Genomic DNA, 20,340 nt, shown 5'->3' on the forward strand with positions numbered 1-20,340 from the left:
AGGGTAATATTTCTAAAACTGAACTCGATTACTATTTATGAAACTGAACACAGTATTACACTATTTTGTAAATTGACTATTTCTGAAACTGAACACGGATTGGTGTGCGCCTTGCACGCTCATAAGCTTGTGGTTCCTAATTTCCTAATGGGTATTGTAATAGGAGCTGGAATCATGGTAATGAGATACACTCAAATGCTTGATAAGCTTCCTTTTCTCTTTCCCATCTTGTATATCCTTCCTGGTAGTATCACAGTTCAATTTAAGAAATAGTCAATATTTAATTTAAGAAATAGTCAAAATTCAATTTACGAAATAGTCAATATTCAATTTATGAAATAGTGATAGTACCAGTGTTCAATTTAAGAAATAACGATAATACATGTGTTCAATTCTAGAAATAGTGGGTGTTCTGTTTAAAAAATAGTCAGTGTTCAGTTTGAGAAATAGTCGGTTCAGTGTACGAAATAGTCAATCTTTAGTTTACGAAATAGTCAGTATTCTGTTTAAGAAATAGTGATAGTACAAGTGTTCAGTTTAAGAAATAATGATAATACTTGTGTTCAGTTATAGAAATAGTCAGTGTTCAGCTTAAGAAATAATCAGTGTTTAATTTAAGAAATAGTGATAGTACTAGTGTTCAATTTAAGAAATAGTCGAATTAGTTTATGAAATAGTCGATTCAGTTTACGAAATAGTCGATTCAGTTTACGAAATAGTCAATGTTCAGTTTACGAACTAGTCAGTATTCAGTTTAAGAAATAGTGATAGTATCAGTGTTCAGTTTAAGAAATAATGATAATACTCGTGTTCAGTTATAGAAATAGTCAGCGTTCAGTTTAAGAAATAATCAGTGTTTAATTTAAGAAATAGTGATAGTACTAGTGTTCACTTTAAGAAATAGTAGGTTCAGTTTAAGAAATAGTCGGTTTAGTTTACGTAATAGTTAATGTTCAGTTTACAAAATAGTTAATATTCAGTTTACGAAATAGTTAGTATTCAGTTTAAGAAATAGTGATAGTACCAGTGTTCAGTTTAAGAAATAATGATAATACTCGTGTTCAGTTATAGAAATAGTCAGCGTTCAGTTTAAGAAATAATCAGTGTTTAATTTAAGAAATAGTGATAGTACTAATGTTCACTGTAAGAAATAGTCGGTTCAGTTTAAGAAATAGTCAATGTTAAGTTTACGAAATAATTAATATTCAGTTTACGAAATAGTTAGTATTCAGTTTAAGAAATAGTGATAGTACAACTGTTCAGTTTAAGAAATAATGATAATAATCGTGTTCAGTTATAGAAATAGTCAATGAAAGGTTGAAAAATCAGGTGACACAAAAATAAAAGGATTTTATATTACCGATGAACACAAGAATTTTAAGCCGTTAAATCTTTCATATTGATTCGTTGCTTTGGATTTCGTCTTTCCCAACTTTGATTTCTAGTAGATTTATTATTTCACCTTTTTCTTTTTCTGTCTTTGTGGGAAGTGGGGAACATTTAATCAGATTCTATGCAGAATATCATGCAAAATCAAAAGGCAGAAGACAAAACAAAAGTGTTATTTCTAAAATTCATAAAGCAAAAAGAGAAGAAAGTCTAAGAAACTTCTTGAAGGGAATGGGCCCCTCTAGAGGTTGACAACGCACGTGAACCCATTTTTAACACGTGCCTCAATCCTGGTTCTTCCAAGTACAACTTCATCTAATATCTATCATTGCTTCTAACTGATGATCAATTACACACCCTTTGATTAGCCATGTGGCACTGCTTTAGCCACCACGTTTCCTTATGACCAATATCCGATGGCTTTGATTTAACCTCCCTAGCGCTCGGTTGCTGAAGCCGCAAGTCGGTCTCATCGTTCTCTACGCCGTCGCCGCTGGCCTCTCTCGCGTGCTTGGCCCCAATCACCATCCCGAAAAGCTTCGGACTCGCCTCTTCCTCCTCTTCGCTCTCCCTCTTTTCGGATAAACGCTTCTTGGGCATCTGTTGACCCTAAAAACTACCAAGCCTATGTGGCGTGCAGGCCGAGTAATCTATAAGCTAACTACGTCCTTCGGTGAATGTGGGGCGTGCCAACTCGTCGGCCGAGCTCGGTCGAGGAGTAAATTTATTGATGTTGCGTTGGGTGCGCGGCTAACTTCTGCGTCTTACGATTGCGACCGAGGAAGGAACGCGTCTCGGCCTCTTGGGTTCTCAAACCTGAAGATAAGGCTATTATTCTTACAAAGTTCACGAATCGTCGTCGTCGGATTCGATTACAGTGATGTTATTCGTCAGAGTAAACTTACGCCGAATCGACACCAAAGTATAAGGGCACAAATACTCAAAGCGAATATAAGTCTTAATAGTGAACGTGTTTCGGCCGTCTGAATGCCGAACTCTAAATCCCACTTGAGAATATCCAATCATAAAATAACTCGGCGTGCAATGCGCCAAGCTCAGTAAAATGTAACACCTCACTTCGCCGAGAAGGCTAATCAGATGACCTCAATCAATAAGGATTCGAAAATCATTCTCAACCGAGACTTAGATTGGTAACCAACCGTCCTCGCCGTAGTGCTGTTGATGCCAACGGAAGATGCTACGAGATCGGCTGATTCTATGACGACAGAGTTATCTATGCCGACTTAAGATATCACCGGTTGCTTTCACAGTGCTGTTGATGCCAACAGAAGATGTGTCAGCGAAAAGAGAAAATAAAAATCTCAAAGTTGTTGAGAGAATTTGCGTAGGGCAGTTGTGTGTTGAATTGGAGGGGAGCCTGAATGATGTACAACCTCCTCTATTTATAGCACCGGATACCTTCAAGGTCGAGTTACAACCCTACCCGGATTAGGACTTCTTCTCCTGATCAAATACCAACTCGACCAGTCCTATTTTCACCATAATTGTGAACCTAGCCTTTTATTAAGCCGGATTCACTTCCGGGTTATTAATCTTGCCGAGACTCCTCATTGCACCAGAATTCGACTCTTCTTGCAGCATGGCTTAACCGACCCAAGTTTGGAAGCCCACGACCTAACCGGTCCAGAACTAAACGTTGGGCCGAGAATAATTCTATACTCGGCCCAAACTGATATTTTGGGCCCAAACATTGCCCACTCGCTTCTGAGGTCCTCGGCCTGAATCCTCTGGTCGAGCCCCGGCCTTAAAGACGATTGCACGATCTTGATCCTGCTAACCAATTGCTCTTATTTCTGAGGTGCATTTGTTGAACACGATTGCACGATCTTGATCCTGCTAACCAATACACCACATGACATCCTTTTATACAGCTAATCCCCAATAATGACGTTTAAAATGTGCGGCTCCCTAAACCGTCATATCATCATGACCTCGTTGTTGAACACAACCATGCCGCCTCGATCTACGAACCATTCAGCATCGTGAGGACGCCAAAACATTTTTCACCATAAATCTCGCCGCCACACGCAATCGTGTGTCACCCGAAACACGAAACCATCGGTCTTCTCAACTAGATTTTCTAAATGTTCATAATGATTAGCGAATTTCTCGATCGATTTTACCCTTCATTTTGAATTTCGAACGATTGCCCTTCCTTCCACCAATCTATAAATACTGAAATTCTCTCATTTGTACTTTACGCTTTCAAATTTTCTGAAATTCTTGCCATTTCTCTCTGGTGCACTCCTTCCCTCCGGATCTTCGTCTTCAAATCTCCCAACCCAGAAAAGCTCATTTCGTCTCGCATTCTTTTAATCCCCTTACAATGGCTTCCTTCATCTCCAAGCTTTCCAAGGAATGCGACCAATGTCAGAACATTATTGATCGAAGTTCGATCAAAACCATACGATTCGAAAGTGACATGAGCACCCCTCATCAAATCTTGGGTTCTCTCTTTAAAGCGACAGTACCATCAACCATCACTGGGCTTCTCCAGAAGCACTGCCTGTCACCCTTGCTACAAGGGTTTGAATGGCCGAAGTGGGATGTGGTAAGGCCCCAAGGCTCTTGGCCCTCGACCACTACAACCTGGGTAGCCTGGGTTGTACGAATGGAAAAGCTCTTCGACGAGCAATGGAAAGTCCTCGACATTTACGACGCCATTCATTTTTCGTCCATGGAGGTCATCCTGGACAAGAAGCTTCTCCTAGCGACCTTATGTTTCTGGTGTTCGGCCACTAACACTATGGTCCTCCCTCTCGGCCCCATTTGCCCCACCATCCTTGATCTCACTGCCATCTTGGGGACTTCCCCGACTGGAATCCCAATCGACGCTGCCCTCTCTAGGTACTCGTTGAACCTTAACTTGAAGGCGCTCTTCGACAAGCGGGCTCTTGAGACGTTAAGCGGTGAAGGCCAAATACCTTCGAAAGAAGAGGTTCACAAGCTTCACAAAAACTTCTTCAACTATAACACCCTCTATCTCCATTTTGACGGCCGAGGAGAAGAGGCTCTGCGAGAAAGAGAACACGAGGCTTTCCTTTTCTATTGGTACAACAAATTTATCTGTTGTACCAAATCCAATAAGTGTCTGGTCGAGAATATGCCCATGGCCGAAGCCCTAGCTAGCGGTCACACTCTAGCACTCAGCCCGGCCATTTTCGCCCATCTCCTACGCTGCTTGGTCAAAACGACCCTAGATAAGGTCGATCCGTAGCAGAATGGTCCCCTCTAGGTCTTCCAACTCTGGCTATAGGTCTACTTTGCTCCTCTTCAGCCAACGATTGTTGATTTCTCGCTGGCTTTTCGGCCAATCCCCCCTCACCAAGCCGAAGAAGTGTTCAGATACTTTTCGCTCTTGACGACCTTTCTGATAATGAGTTCTTGATCTACCACCGTCGAGAATATCCTTCGTCAATCAGACTCCCTACATTAGCATGGGGCGCGGACGAAGATGCCAACCTTCATCAATCATAGGGGTCTTTCGTGCTTGCCCGAGACTTACCTCTCGGCTGTGAGGGTCACCGAGCGAGTTGGGAAGTGTATCACCCCAACTTCCTCGCTCGGTAGCTAGGCTACCTTCAAGGTTGCCTAGTCCCCCTTATCTCCTCACGGTCCGTCCTAAGTCGCGAACGTGAACCTGGCTCTTCAGAGAAGGAATGCAACGACGCCAAAAGAGAGTTCCAGGAGCGGTGCCAAAAATTTCATCTTCGACCGATCACTCCAGAACTTCTTTGCACTGACACCTTCGGTGATTGGTGGGAAGAGTATACCCAACAGTTTTTTGGTGTTCCGGTCGAAACCGTCATGAACAAAATCTTCGGTGATCGACTTAAGAAGGCTCCTGCCCCCCAACCCCAAGGTAACAGTTTATTTCTACCTTTTTCCTTCAATTTTGAACTATTGATCGGCTTTGCTGATTTGCTTTTACTTTTCTAGTTAATCAGCCATTGAAAAAGGTGGAAGTGGTCGATGCGGCTGCAGTCGAGAAAAAATCTGTCGTTTCTAAGAGGACTAAGGCCGCTGTGCAGGTCGTGCTGAGCAAACGGCCTCGTCAGGAGGTTGAGCCGGTCATCGAAGCTCCTCGGCCCGCCAAACAGGTCAAAAAGCTGGCAAAGAAAGGGGAACGGGAGATTCACGTTATCTCTAGTCAAACGACGGGGGCGACGACTCCCAGTGTTTCCCTTTCTCCCCTCATCACCCAAGCTTTGGTTGAGAAGCGGTCCGTTCCGGCTGAAAAAACAGTCCAAGTAAGGCCTGTTTCTAAAGTTGGTAAACCAGTTGTTGTTCCACCGGTCAAGGCTACACCCGTCCCGGAAGAGGTAGTCCCTGTGACCGAAGGAACTTATCCTAAAAATCCAAAACCCTCGGCCTTCGTTCTAGAAGAAAGCGACGGGAGCGACGAGGTTCCACTGACGAGTCGCTTTCAATCTCGCCGTCAACCTCCTCCTGTGTCCGAGGCGGCTGTCCAAGTCGGCCTTTCTACGGTCGACCATAGCAAACGACCTGCCGGTGAGCTAGAAGCGACGGCAAAAACGCCCGTTCATCTGCAAGATCAGGACCTCAATATTTCTCCGCAGGAAGCCACTTCGACCTTCGTAAATATCCCCTACCGCCTTTCCTTGGTTATTTCTCTGCCATAGAACTCTAAACCAGGAAAATACTAAATGTCAGGTGCCTCCTCCTATGTTCGAGGCGGCTATCCAAGTCGGCCCCTCTACGGCCGACCATGGCAAACGACCTGTAGGAGAGCCAGAAGCGATGGCGAAAACGCCCGTTCATCCGCAGGACCAGGACCTCAATATCCCTTCGCAGGAAGCCACTTCGGCCTTTGTAAGTACCCCCTACCGCCTTTCCTTGGTTATTTCTCTGCCATGGAACTCTAAATCAGGAAAATACTAAATGTCAGGTGCCTGTACACTATTTTCATCTAAAATTTTATGCACCGAATGGTGGTATCTATATTTCTTGGCCGCCTCCGTGGCCCTCGAACGTAGATAACCTCCATCGGCCACGTGAACTGAGAAGCAATCTAAGATACTGGCCTCAGCCATTAAGTTCTTTAGGTTCGAGCAACGATCTTGAAGACATGGCCGAAGTCTCCTCCCAGCAGGTTTAAAAACAAAACCTTCTTGCTACCTTTTTCGTGATTTCCTTAAGCTTAAACTAATTTTTGTGTGCAGGCTTCATGGGAAGTCGAGTTCAAAGCCCTCATGTCAAGTACCGCTGGAACGGCTGGCCCTTCGGCCCCTACAACTGACCCCGCTGATTCAATTGCTCTGGTGCGGGTGCAAGAAGTTTTCTCTCTCTCTACATCGCAAGTCCTTGAATGCAAAGGCCTCGATTTATTGGGTGTCTGCCTAAACGACCTCGGCGCAGATGGTCAAATAAGCACCGAAGCCATCATTCAGGTGTCGTCTGCCTTAGAACGAGTTCGGGAGACTTTTAGTGTCCTTGAGAACGCTCTTCGGGCTGAACAAGATCTGAAAGCTGCCATGGTCGTCCAAAACGCTCTTCGTCCGAAGATTGATGCTTTAAAGGTGAAAGGGGAAGCTTTGGCAGACCTTGACCGTTAAATAGCTGAACTGGTAGAACGAAGATCGGTTATTGTTCTGAGATTGCGAAAGACTTCGAGTTGGGCGGCAGAGATTATCTGACTGAGTATGTGACGAGCGCAAAACGAATCGAGCAGTTGAAGATGGACAAGAAGAACCGGTAGGCCGAGGTCATAATGGGCGAGGTGCGGTGGCTGGAGCTTAAGGCTCTTCTCGGCACTCTTCTTCCTTCTTCGCCCTGAATTTATTTAAATGTAAACTGATCAACCAACTCAATTTGTGTATTCTTCTACCGATCTTAATGAAATGAATTTCTATTCTCGCATTTCCCATGTGACCAGATAGTACTTCTTTAAAAACTTCCCATTGATTGGCAATTTGTGAACTAAACCAGTCCGGTTTCTAAGATGATATGCGTTTTTGCTGAGAACCTTATGTATGACGAAAGGCCCTTCCCAAGTCGGCGACCATTTACCGAACCTAGGGTCTTTAAGTCCTACGGGCAACACTGTTTGCCAAACTAATTCTCCTTCGCCAAATGTTTTCTGTCGGACCTTTTGATTGTATGCTCGCTCGGTAATCTATTTTTATGCCACCAGCAAGTTATAAGAGTCGAGTCGCGCTTCTTCTAAGTCTTCTAACTCCTGTCTCATCGACTGATTATATTCGGCGTTAAACAGACTACTCTATTCAATTGTTCGTAATGAATTTATGCTTAGCTCGACTGGTAACATTGCGTCGTATCCGTAGGTTAGTGTATACGGGGTTGTCCCAGTCGCCGATCCAAGTGATGTTCGATATGCCCATAAAGCCTCATTTAACTTCAAATGCCACATGCCAGGCCTCTCTTTTATTATTTTCTCGAGAATGACGATCAACACTTTGTTGCTTGCCTCGGCCTGCCCATTTTCTTGTGGATAATATGGTGTAGACTGTTCAAGCTGAATTTTCAAACTTACCGTATATTATTTAAACCTCTTGACTGTAAAGATTGTGCCATTATCAGTTATAATCGTTTCTGGTACGCTGAATCTGGTCATAATGTGTTCTTCCATAAAGTCACAAACTTCTTTAGATGTTAGCTCGGCATACGATTTTGCTTCGACCCACTTAGTGAAGTAATCGATTGCTACCAGTATCCATGCATGCTTGGCAGCCCCGAAAGATGGTGTGATTTTACCGATTATGTCCATGGCTCATCCTCTAAATGGCCATGGTTTAGTGACCGAATGTGATGACTCGGTCGAGACCCGTTGTATAGGACCATGAATCTGACACTGTATGCACCCTCGTGCTAACTCGATACAATCCTTTAATATTCTTGGCCAAAAATAACCGTGTCGTCGAAGCAACCACCGCATTTTACGTCCGGACTGATGAGCTCCGCAAACCCCTTCATGGACTTCTGTGATTGCTTGACCACTTTCTTGGGGGCCGAGGCATAGCAGTAGTAGACCATCCTCACCCTTTCGGTATAACTCGTTTTGGTACGTGACATAGTTTGTGGTGTGAACTCTTGTCTTGCGACTGTGTTTGCCATTGGGATTGTCAAGATACTGCATAATAGGCTTTCTCCAATCATCCGGTATTGCCTCGACGGCGCAAACTTCTATAAGGTCTTGTTAGTCTAATAACGATGGTAAGGACATGACTCTGGTGCGTATCATATTGTCGCGTCGGATGACTTACTGATTAACCAAGGCTGGGTATAGCTGTCGTAACACGGGTATTTCTCGGCCTAGCTTGCCCCCCAGGAGTTATGCACCGGAGGCAATTTGAGCCAATTCGTCTGCGTCGGTATTATGGATCCGATAAATATGTTCAAATGTAATACCGTCGAAGGATTCGACCAAATAACTGACGGCCATGTGGTAGGGTGCCAGGGTACAACTCATGCATCGAAAAGACCTATTAAGTTGGTTAATCACAAGTTCGAAGTCACCGAGGATGAGGGCACGGGTTGCCCGCAAGTTATAAAGGATGTCAAGGCCGATGATGAGGGCTTCATATTCGGCCTGATTATTTGTTCATTCAAAATCCAACTTGAGCGAAAAATACCAACGATCGTGGTTTGGGGATTGAATGACAATGCCAAAGCCAGCCGAGTATGAAGTACTTGAGCCGTCAAAGTACATCGTCCAATAGTTATCGCGCGTTGCAACCATGCCGATTTCGACGTCGGTGCCCTCCAAACCATAGGGGGAAGGGTGTTGAGCGAGGAAATTAGCCAGTGCATGGCCTTTGACCTCTTTCTGGGGCACGTATTGCAAGCTAAACTCGAACAACGCCATTGTCCACTTCCCAATTCGACCTTTTACGATTGGCCGGGTGAGCATGTAGCGGATGACGTCGGTCTGGGCAATGACTTATGTGACCGATGGGAGCATGTAATGTCGAAGCTTGGAGGCGGTGAAAAATACGATGAGACAGAGTTTCTCGGCAGCGGAATAATTGATCTCTGGTTTATTAAGATTTCGACTGAGGTAGAAAATAGCCTGTTCTCGTCCGGCATCGTTGTCTTGCGCGAGGAGGCAGCCGATGGACTCTTCGACTGCCGAGATATATAGCTTGAGAGGCTTACCGCCCCGGGGTGGGACAAGGACAGGCGGTGTCGTGAGGGAGACTTTGATTTACGTAAACACCGCCTGATGCTCGTCTTTCCACTCAAATTTATCTGAGTCATTAAGTTTCAAAAGCGTAGAGAACGCTTTCATTTTACCCGCCGAGTTAGCTATAAATCGGCGGAGAAAATTTATCTTACCGAGTAAGGATTGTAGTTGTTTCTTCATTGTCGGGGGTGGAGCATTGATGATTGCGCGTGCTTTATTTTCATCCACTTCAATCCCACAGTGATGCATGAGGAAGCCGAGAAAATTACCGACCGACACACCGAAGGCACATTTAGCAAGATTCATTTTGAGATTTTGTTGACGCATACGGAGGAAAGCCTGTCGGAGATCATCCAGATGTGTCTGCCGGTGTTTAGATTTAATTACAACGTCGTCGATGTAGACTTCGACGATGGTTCTAATTAAATCATGAAATATGGTGTTCATTGCTCGTTGGTATGTGACGCCGGTGTTCTTGAGGTCGAATGGCATGACAACCCATTCGTAAGTGCCGAGTGCCCCCGGGCAACGAAAAACAGTCTTGTGCACATCGTCTTCAGCAATGAAATTTGGTTGCACCCGGCATGGCCATCCATAAAAGATAAGATCGCATGATTCGCCGCGGCATCGATTAACAAATTCGAAATCGGCATTGTATACTCATCTTTGAAAGTTGCCAGATTCAGATTTCTGAAGTCAATGCAAATGCGTAATGCACCACTTTTCTTTAAAACATGAACGATATTGGCCAACCATTCAACGTATCGAGCTGTCCGAATGAACCCTGCTTTTAAAAGCTGAACCAGTTCATCCTTGATACCGAGTTGCACTTCGGTCGAGAATTCTCGAGCTGGTTGACGGAAAGGTTTACATCCAGGTTTAATACGTAACTCATGCTCGATGAGAATGCGATATAAGCCAGACATTTCATGGTAGCTCTAAGCAAAACAATCTTTGAATTCCTCAAGCAGGGCACAAAGTTCGGCTTTCATAGGTTGGGGAAGTAAAGCACTAATAAATAAAGGTCGTGGGTCATCGGCCGTCCCAACATTAATTTCTTCCAAGAGGTCCTTAACTTGGGGCCGATTGTCTTCGAGCTCGGTCGGGGTAGCTTAAATTTTGTCAAGAGATAAGACAGGACCATTATCTCCTTCGACGAGGAACTCGACGAGGTTAACGCCCGAATTTGGTTGCTTAGATATAGTATACCAATGAGACAGCAGTCGTTCCATAATATATGAAACCTCGGCCTGATGTTGTTCCCGATCGGTGTCAATCATCGGGGTCGAGGATGAAGTTAGCTAAACCGAGTCTCGTCGAATCCTGGTGGACAGTTTCGGTGCCAACCTCGATAGCTTTTTAAACAGAAATCTGAGTCGGCCGTCCTTCATCATTGAAACCCTGTAGGGTGATGTAGCCGACGTGGTCATCATAGTACCATGCTTGGATCATGTTAGCTTCGAAGGGCTAACTATCGGTCGGGTGAACAATGACCGATTTGCCATCCCAAAAAATGAGCACTTGATACAATGATGAAGTAATACAGCTGGTTTGATGAATCCAGTCGCGACTGAGCAGTGCATTATACTCGGTCTTGGAGTCGACAATAAAAAAGACGGTTATGTGATTACGATCGACAATGTTTACCGCTAAAGGAAGCACCCATTTGGTGTGGGATTTGTCTCCGACGAAACTGCTCATTGTGATCCCGGAGGGAATAAGTTCATCATTGGAGCGACGTAATGCCTTCATGACGTTTACAGGCATGATATTGACAGTGGCTCCACAGTCGACAAAAACTTTGGAGACTAGATACCCTTCAATATGGGTCGTTACGTACAATGGCTTCAAATGATGAAGTTTTGCCGATGAGGAACGAGGAAACAATTTAGCCAAAGTTACCTTGAGATTGTCATCTTTTGTTGTCGACTCGACTTCAGCAATGGTTACAAAATCAATGTGACCGACTTCCTCGGCAACTACGTCGCCATCGAGGAAATTCAGTTGAGCTGTGCTCGACTGAAAATCAGCGGGTAAAACATGGACCATACTGATTTCCATGTTATTCAAGACTGGCGGGCCCATCAGGTTGCGATCATTTTCTTCAGCCTCTTCTCTTTTCGGGTCACCGACTGCGGCATCCGCTTCCATCAAAGTTGTACCAAGAGACTCCTATGCTCCTTCAATAGTTTGTGCCCTTGGTGTCTCTTCGGCAGCCTGTTGGTTCTGCGTAGGTGCCTCAGATGAGTCTGAGATCAAAAGTGTGCCTGGGATTGGTACCAGGATACGAGTTTACTCTTGGTACATTATACGGGCATCCCTGGTGTCGAGATAAGCATCCAACCGTGCGACTCGTGTTATTTCATCGGCCGTAAGGCCGAAGAGAGAAACAGCAGAAAAGACTTCGAAATGGTATCGTAAATACTTAAAGTCCTCCATTGAGAAGGGAAGGTCGGCTGCATTGATATCAATGTATGGGTCGACTTCAAAACCAAGGACACGAGCTTCTCGTATTGGCTGGAACCTAGCTTTCAATCATGGGTCTAAGGTCTTTTGAATAATTCGCTCGGCATCCGGGCAAGTTAAGACGAGATCGATTGTATCTTAACATGCTTTCGGCAAACCATACAGATCATTGGCCGAATATTTCTTATGAAACTCTCATATATATTCCAAGGCCTTCCCGAGGAATGGTGGATGTAAATTCTGTCGAATTTTGATCAAAGGTTCTCGTGTGGCTGGTGGGGGCAATTTGCTTTCAGCTTCTTGCCTGAAATGCTCAAAGCGTGCCTTCATCTCCCCGAGCCGAAGAAGAAGTTTGATCCATTTATCAGCCTCTTCAAACGTGGTTTTGATATCTTGATTGACCAGCCGTTTCCCTTGAACCAACTCTGTCATAATCGTTGGAGATGGTCGTTCATCATCGTTGGCAATTGTTTCCTTCAATCGCCATTTAGGGACCGAAGTTTCTTGGGCTGCCTGTCGACGGGCCATGCAGTCTATTCTTTGGTGCCGACGTTTCTGGGATTTAGACAGTGCAGTGTAGACGCCTTTCGAAGAGTGATATGTATACCAACGCTGGTCTCGAGGTTTGGGAGGTTTGAAAGTTTTTTAGCTCTGCGATGATTCCGAGCTGCTAGAGTTACGTATATAATAATCCTTGTCATAAAAATGAGCATCAAAATCGAAGCACCGTCTGACTGAATGTGTCTCTTCCACCCTTACTTTAGGACCGAGCCTATCAAAAACCCCTTGATGTTAGCATGCGTTGATCACCTTTTGCTGTGTTGCGGCTGTAGGTTGTTCCATTATAGGTGGAGAGGACTTTTCCTTTGGCTCGGTGTTGACATTTGCTTTACATTTACTGCATAAAACCGCCGTCCCACTGTCTTCATCAGTGCTGTAATCTGTCATGGGCTTGACAATAGCGGGTCCCGTTAGAGCTGTAGGTGGTTTGTTTGAACGAAAGTCAGCCATGAAACGTGGCTGAGAATTCTGATTCAGAAAGCGTTGCGTCATAACAGCTTCGGCTTTCCCTTTTCCTTTGTCCTTAGGTAGGCACGCATCTACCATATTTACTGTTGCCATGGGAAATGGGTCAGTATCAACACTCATCTTCTTCTCCGGAAATCTATGTTTTTCATTATCAATCCAACTTTGGACGTTGTCTCGAAATACGATGCAATTATTTGTCTTATGTTTGCTTGAATTATGGTATTTGCAATATATATTTCCTTTAAGCTCTTCGGCCTTGGGAAAGGTATGCCCAGGTCGAAGTTTGATGATCTTCGTTGATAGCAATTGATCAAAAATTACATCGGCCTTTGTAATATCAAAAGTATAGACTTTTGACGTTTTCATTGTTTCTTCGGAGCCGAGCGGGTTTTGACTTCCTTAGAGTCAATTTGAGTCAGTGCCTTGCAAACGTATGGCTTATCTATGACTATCTCGGCTGCATCCACGCTAACACATTCACCTTCGGCCGATGCATAACTGACAGTGGGATTTTTGTAGATCGTCCCTCTGGACGGAGCTTTCGAGATCTTCTCTTCACGGAGCAAATAATCATATTGCTCGACATGCTGGGCTAGTTCATACATATCCCGAAAGTTTGCCTCCAAGAATTTCTTTTTGTATTCTACGTTAAGACCATTCAAAGCAAGTCTAACGAACTCGACTTCAGGGAGAGGTACTCAGCACCAATTCCTGACTGATTTAAATCTAGTAAGATAATCCATTGGTGACTCGTCGGATGCTTAAGCCATCATTGCTAACGAGGATATTGACACTTCCATCCCTAGCCGATAAAACTACTCATGAAATTTCTCGACCAACTTCTCCCAGCTTTGGACATAATTCGGTGGGAGGTTGATATACCAAGCAAATGCTGAACCGGTCAGCGAAAAGTTGAACAGTCGCAGCTTGTGAAAGTCACTATTGACATCTCCGCATTGCACAGTGAAACGAGCCACATGTTCCAACGAGGATAAGGATGATTCTCCGGCGAAAAGGCTAAAATCCAGGATTTTGAAACCTCTAGGGTATTCGAACTGTTCCACATAAGCCGGATACGGATGTATAAATTTAGGGAACGTCGGCCCTTTCTTCATGGCCAAATCGATCATCCATTGGACCTCAGTCATATCGACGGGTGTTGCCTTCGCCCGCTGGTCGGATCCGTCTGACCTACTATTTGATCCTCCTTCTTTTTCCAAGTTAATTGGTTTGAGCCGAACATGGGTTGACTCGGCCAATGCAATTGGTAATAGATTATTTTTTTGTGGCAAGTGTTGGGCAAGATCGAAAGACCTACCGTCGCTGACCTTACTAACCAGTACTTTGAGTAATCTAGTTTATGCCTCACTGGTATTGCGTATCACATCATGAAGTTTATCGATTCCTCAACTAAACGTATGTTCAACCGTCCGAGATTGCTCGTCAAGTCGTTTGCGAAGAAACGATCTTGTTGGTGGATCAGTTCTCTCGCCACCATCCTCGTCACAATCCTCCACTATCCTTTCATTGAGAACGCAGGTGTTCCTGTTAGGGACTTCAAGACTGCGCGACTGACCGCCAAGATTAACTTCCCTTTCTCGACGAATCGCGCTTGTGGCCTCAGGTATCACGGCGCTAATGGAATTCTGCGTCTGCGGCACACTTTGTCCTATGTTCTGAATTGGTAAATCGGCTGTTGATTTTCCCATAGCTGTTTTCTTTTTTATCGATCGCGTTTTAATTGGCATGAACTTCGTAGTTTAGCACTGGGTACCACTGGGCATGCCAAAATGTTGACCCTAAAAACTACCAAGCCTACGTGGCGCGCAAGCCGAGTAATCTATAAGCTAACTAAGTCCTTCGGTGAATGCGGGGCGTGCCAACTCATCGGTCGAGGAGTAAATTTGTTGATGTTACGTTGGGTGCACGGCTGACTTCTGCGTCTTGCGATTGCGACCGAAGAAGGAACGCGTCTCGGCTTCTTGGGTTCTCGATCCTGAAGACAAGGCTACTATTCTTACGAAGTTCACGAATCGTCGTCGTCAGATTCGGTCACAATGATGTTATTCGTCAGAGTAAACTCACGCCGAATCGACACCAAAGTGTAAGGGCACAAATACTCAAAGCAAATATAAGTCTTAATAGTGAACGTGGTTTGGCCGTCTGAATGCCGAACTCTAAATCCCACTTGAGAATATCCAATCATAAAATAACTCGGCGTGCAATGCGCCGAGCTCAGTAAAATGTAACACCTCACTTCGCCGAGAAGGCTAATGAGATGACCTCAATCAATAAGGATTCAGAAATCCTTCTCGACCGAGACTTGGATAGGTAACCAACCGTCGTCGCCACAGTGCTGTTGATGCCAACGGAAGATGTGTCAGTGAAAAGAGAAAATAAAAATCTCAAAGTTGTTGAGAGAATTTGCGTAGGGCAGTTGTGTGTTGAATTGGAGGGGAGCCTGAATGATGAACAGCCTCATCTATTTATAGCACCGGATACCTTCAAGGTCGAGTTACAACCCTACCCGGATTAGGACTTCTTCTCCTGATCAAATACCAACTCAACCAGTCCTATTTTCACCATAATTGTGAACCTAGCCTTTTATTAAGCCGAATTCACTTCCAGGTTATTAATCTTGCCGAGACTCCTCATTGCACCAGAATTCGACTCGTCTTGCAGCATGGCTTAACCGACCCAAGTTTGGAAGCCCATCACCTAACCGGTCCAGAACTAAACGTTGGGCCTAGAATAATTCTATACTCGGCCCAAACTGATATTTTGGGCCTAAACAGCATCAAATCAAGCGGTTTTAGCTCTGGGAAACCGCTCTCCGATTGGGCGCAAGCGTAATTCGATACCATGGTGAAGATGTTGTTGCAGAGGGACTTCACCTCCGCTAGCTCCTTAGTGAGCTACATGTTCTCTTTCCTCAGCCTCTCGTTCTCGTCCATAATCTCCGACGATGCTTTGATCGGCGATGAACTCGAAGACATCACCTGCTCGTCACCGGAGTTCGACGGGGAGATCATCGGTTTTGCCGTCGGAACCGCCCAAACCGACGCCACCTGCGATGGCGAAGGGTTAATTTTTCGGCGTTGTATTTCGCAAAGAAGTCGCTTCTCGCCTCTCCGAAAGTTATCGTTCAAGAATTCCCATCGGTCCGACACAACTTATTTCTAGGTTCATAGCTTTGTTTCTCCAATTTGAACTCTGCAAATATATATCTTGAATTTTTTCAGTTTTTCGTCTTCAAATGCAATTTTTGGGTTGAGGAATTCCAGATTTGATGTGTAGATTATTGTTTGAAAACTTGAGTCGAAGTTGAAATTGGTTTGAGAACTTGAGGTTTCGAGCAATGGAGGTTTCGGTTTTTTAGTGTGGTTTGAAGGGGTAGGTATGCCGATCGTAATGGCGTTGGATGGAGGAGTGATTTTGGGATTGTAACCGTTAGTTTGGCTAACGAGCCTGGGATAGGCTCCGTTAGGGGCAATTTTGGAATATTAATTGTTATCCGGTTTGGGCATTTTTTTGAGCCCGTGTGTTTTATTTTTTGTAGGGCCTAAAAGATAAGTTTTGTGTCCTTATGATTAAAATTTAGGGAACTTTAACGAAAAGCACCCGGTACTGTTCACTTTAACGAAAAACCACATTTTTACACTAAAAAGTCAATCCTGGTACTATTCACTTTACCCTTTATTTTGTCCTTATCATTAAAACTCAAAGTTTTCAAGCCTTTTTCATTAGTTTTCTTTAAAATTTAAGCCTTTTTTATTAAATAATAGTTTAGGGTGATTTTTTATTAAATAAAAGTTAGCCCAAACCTTTTTCGTTAACACTCCCCTAATCAAAAGTGAGTACATTCCTACGACTGTGGAAATTAATTATTCCCTATATCAGTGTCGTAATTAATTTGTATGTTTATGGTGAAGCCAATATTTATCAACACATACGGCACCAAAAGATTGGAAACTTCAGTATTCTACTTGTAATATTTGCAATTTATCATTGTTTATGGCAAAACCTCAACTCGTTCTTGTGGAAGAGTATGACAAATAGAGTCCGGTGGATATTCAGTATCAAGCTCAAGCATGGTTGACAGAATACAAGAAATGGCATGGGATAAAAGAAAGTGAAACAACTGCCGTCGCCGAAAAAATGGAGGAAACCTGAGAATGGGTGGTTGAAATGCAATTTTGACGGCTTTGGGACGATAGCGGCGTGGTGGGAGGCATCAGGTGGTGGTGAGAGACGAGAAAGGGGAGTTCGTGGCTGCCTTGGCGAAAAGATAGAAAGGCGAGTTCATGGCTGCCTTGGGGAAGAGATTTAATGGGGTTGATTCTCCGCTTCTGGCCGAATTATTGGCTGCACGAGAAGCAGCTTGCTTTATGGAGGTGGTAGCGGGAGAAAATTTTGAATTGGAAGGGATGCTCTAATGATTATTGCAGAGCTACAAAAGGTAGATGGTACTAACGATGGCCCGTATGGACATATTTTTGAGGATGTTCGCATGATTCTGAGATTACTTTTCTCATTGGAAAGTGTCGTATGGTCGTCGTGAAATGAACAAGGCTGCTCATCGGCTAGAAGGGTTAAGTTTGACACTAAATAACAAGTAACTTATTTCGAAGAACTTCCAGATGTATTTTCTGATATTTTGTTTTAGGATAACAATGATATATAAGTTGCTTAGTGTGGAATGCTCATTTTCTCTTAGTTGAAATTTCTGACAAGATTTTGATCGAGATCCATTATTAGCAACATATTCTTATCTTTTTATGTTTTCAATCTTCCATCACTGTATATCGTACTTCATCTAAAAAAACACAATTTAATAGAGGTGGGCTGTCATCGAATGTTGGACCAATATTTATTGGAGAATATATTGGTAATGTGATTAGTTGTCTCTATCAAAATATTACTTTTATAAGTTTTTATTAAAGTTACAAAAAAGTTAACACATGAGAGAAATTACAGTGTTTTTTGTTTAAATTTTTTTAAAGAAGTTCATGATAATTATATTCAATATTTAACAACAAATGAAAGAAAATGTTTTTTTTTTCTTATAAAAATGAGATTAATCGGTGACTTCGCCTTGGTGGTTACATGAAAGAAAATGTTAGTAAGTATGACCTTATGTATGCCGTTTGTTTAAAAATCTTAAATAATACTCTAATAAAAGTTTCATTTTATTTGTGAAAATTACGGATGTAATCTGACTAGAATTATGGATCTAGGAGAGTAATTAAGTAAGGGATAATACTTGCATTTTTATTGTAGAATTATCATCATGGAACCATTCAATTTCTTAAACTATAAATGACTAGTCGTGTCAAGGGTTGGAACAAAGTCAAAAAATTGGGAGGTTCTCCTTGAAGTAAATTTGAGTTGGCTTTTTGCAAAAAGAAAATAAAATTTCGAGTTAGTGTAGACTGAACACAGCACCAATATTCAAGCTTCTAATTATCCTCTGTACTATAGGGTTTAAGACTGGATCCACGGCTAAGCAGCCTGCGTAACTTTCCATAATCATGCAAAAGCATTGACGACACATAATCCTCATTTCCAGTGATATTGCATGAATAAAATAGTGTGTTTAAACATTTCAGACTTTGGGATGAAATGTTAGTCTGAAATTCCGAAAATCCAAAGGGTTTAGGCATAAGTATCACATTGAACTCTACTAGGTTTCCACCTCTCTTCTCTTCTCATATTTTCGATTCTCTTCACACATAACTAATGCAAAGGAGAATCGAAGATGCAGTTTGATAATATAACAGTTATAATCATTTCTACAATGGACTTAATGGAATTTATAAAGGAATAGGGAAATTTTCCAAACACCACATAATTTATAAGAGGTTTACATATACAATAAAACAAAAATTTTACTAATTTATCACCAAGATTCCATATTTTGATATTGTATAGATGTGAAGGCAAAGAGTCTCACATTCACACAAATATGCCGCCTTAGTGTTTTCACAGCTCCTATATATGACTTGGAGTAGAAATTATATATGTTTAATACAATTTTTCTTGTCACTTAGTATTACGGTCTAATGATATTCATCTTCACTTGTAAGTGAGAGGTCTTAGGTTTGATTATCGCCAAACGGGAATTTGAACCATATTATTGTTAGCCCATTATGAGACTAAGTACACTCATCTATCCTTAAGTATAGATAATATCATTTATTCAAAAAAAAAAACAATCAATTTGTCTTTGAGGAAGCATAAGATACGTCCCACGCATTGTAGATCATATGTTTTGAAAAAAAATTAACAAAAAATAATGAAGATGGTACATTCACATTAGAACATAAGTTCGAGTCGTAAATTGACGAGATTTTTTATGTAATTGGTATTTTTGCATAACCTTAGGCCATCTACAACCGATCAGAGGGCAAAATGGTTGAAAATAGCCCGAAATGACACAAAAAGCGTCTTCAACCAAGGGGTAGGGCGAAGGGCACGTGGGCCCTACTAAGCCAAAAATAGGAATCAAGCCAATCGACTAGCCCAAATTTTTGAAACCAACAGCTAGCTAACGTTAGATAGCCATTGGATTTGATAATTTTTTTCTACCAAATTTTTAAAACAAAAAATTTTAAAAATTCCTATTTTTTCCCTATAAATACCTAAGCCATTCCTAAACCATTTCTCTCATAATTTTCACAATTTCATACTATCTCACTTCATTCTATTTCAATTCTTCACATTCTATTTTCTTACCTCTTCCAATAATCTTCCTTCAATTTTTTCAATAATTTTCAAATGGCCACATCTACAATGAAAGGTAGAGCTTGGATCCGAAAAGAAGATGAAGTTCTTTACAGGGCTTATAGATGGGTCTTGGAAGATAGTGTGAGGGAGAGTTCTCAAACAAGTGAAGGTGTTTGGACTCGTACGTCCAAAAAATACTATGTGTTCTATGAAGGCAACACTCCACCGAATACCCAAAAGCATGAGAGTTGTTCTTCAAGATGGAAGAAACATCTTCATTCAAGTTTGAATAAATGTCATCAAACACTGTTAACGGCTGCAAGTAGACATTAAAGCGGCACCAATTACTACGACAAAGTAAGTATTTTCACAATTTATTTTAAATATTTAATTATATTACATTTAATTTCATAAATTAATTTTCTTTAATTTTTGTTATTATATTTTCTAGGTACACCAAGCGGAGGAATTGTATATGGAGGACAACTTGAAACCCTTTCAGCATCACGGTTGTTGGGAAATTTGTAAAGAGTGAGTGTTATTTG

The 20,340-nt window shown here is 42.6% G+C and overlaps 1 pseudogene; it reads right to left on the minus strand.

Moving 5' to 3' along the window:
* Positions 1–1,533: 1,533 nt before the first annotated feature.
* LOC126631423 (heat stress transcription factor B-2a-like) lies at positions 1,534–19,325 on the minus strand (annotated as a pseudogene).
* Between the last annotated feature and the right edge of the window lie 1,015 nt (positions 19,326–20,340).

This window comes from Malus sylvestris, chromosome 8 (assembly GCF_916048215.2).
Source record: "Malus sylvestris chromosome 8, drMalSylv7.2, whole genome shotgun sequence".
In the NCBI taxonomy this organism is placed as follows: domain Eukaryota; kingdom Viridiplantae; phylum Streptophyta; class Magnoliopsida; order Rosales; family Rosaceae; genus Malus; species Malus sylvestris.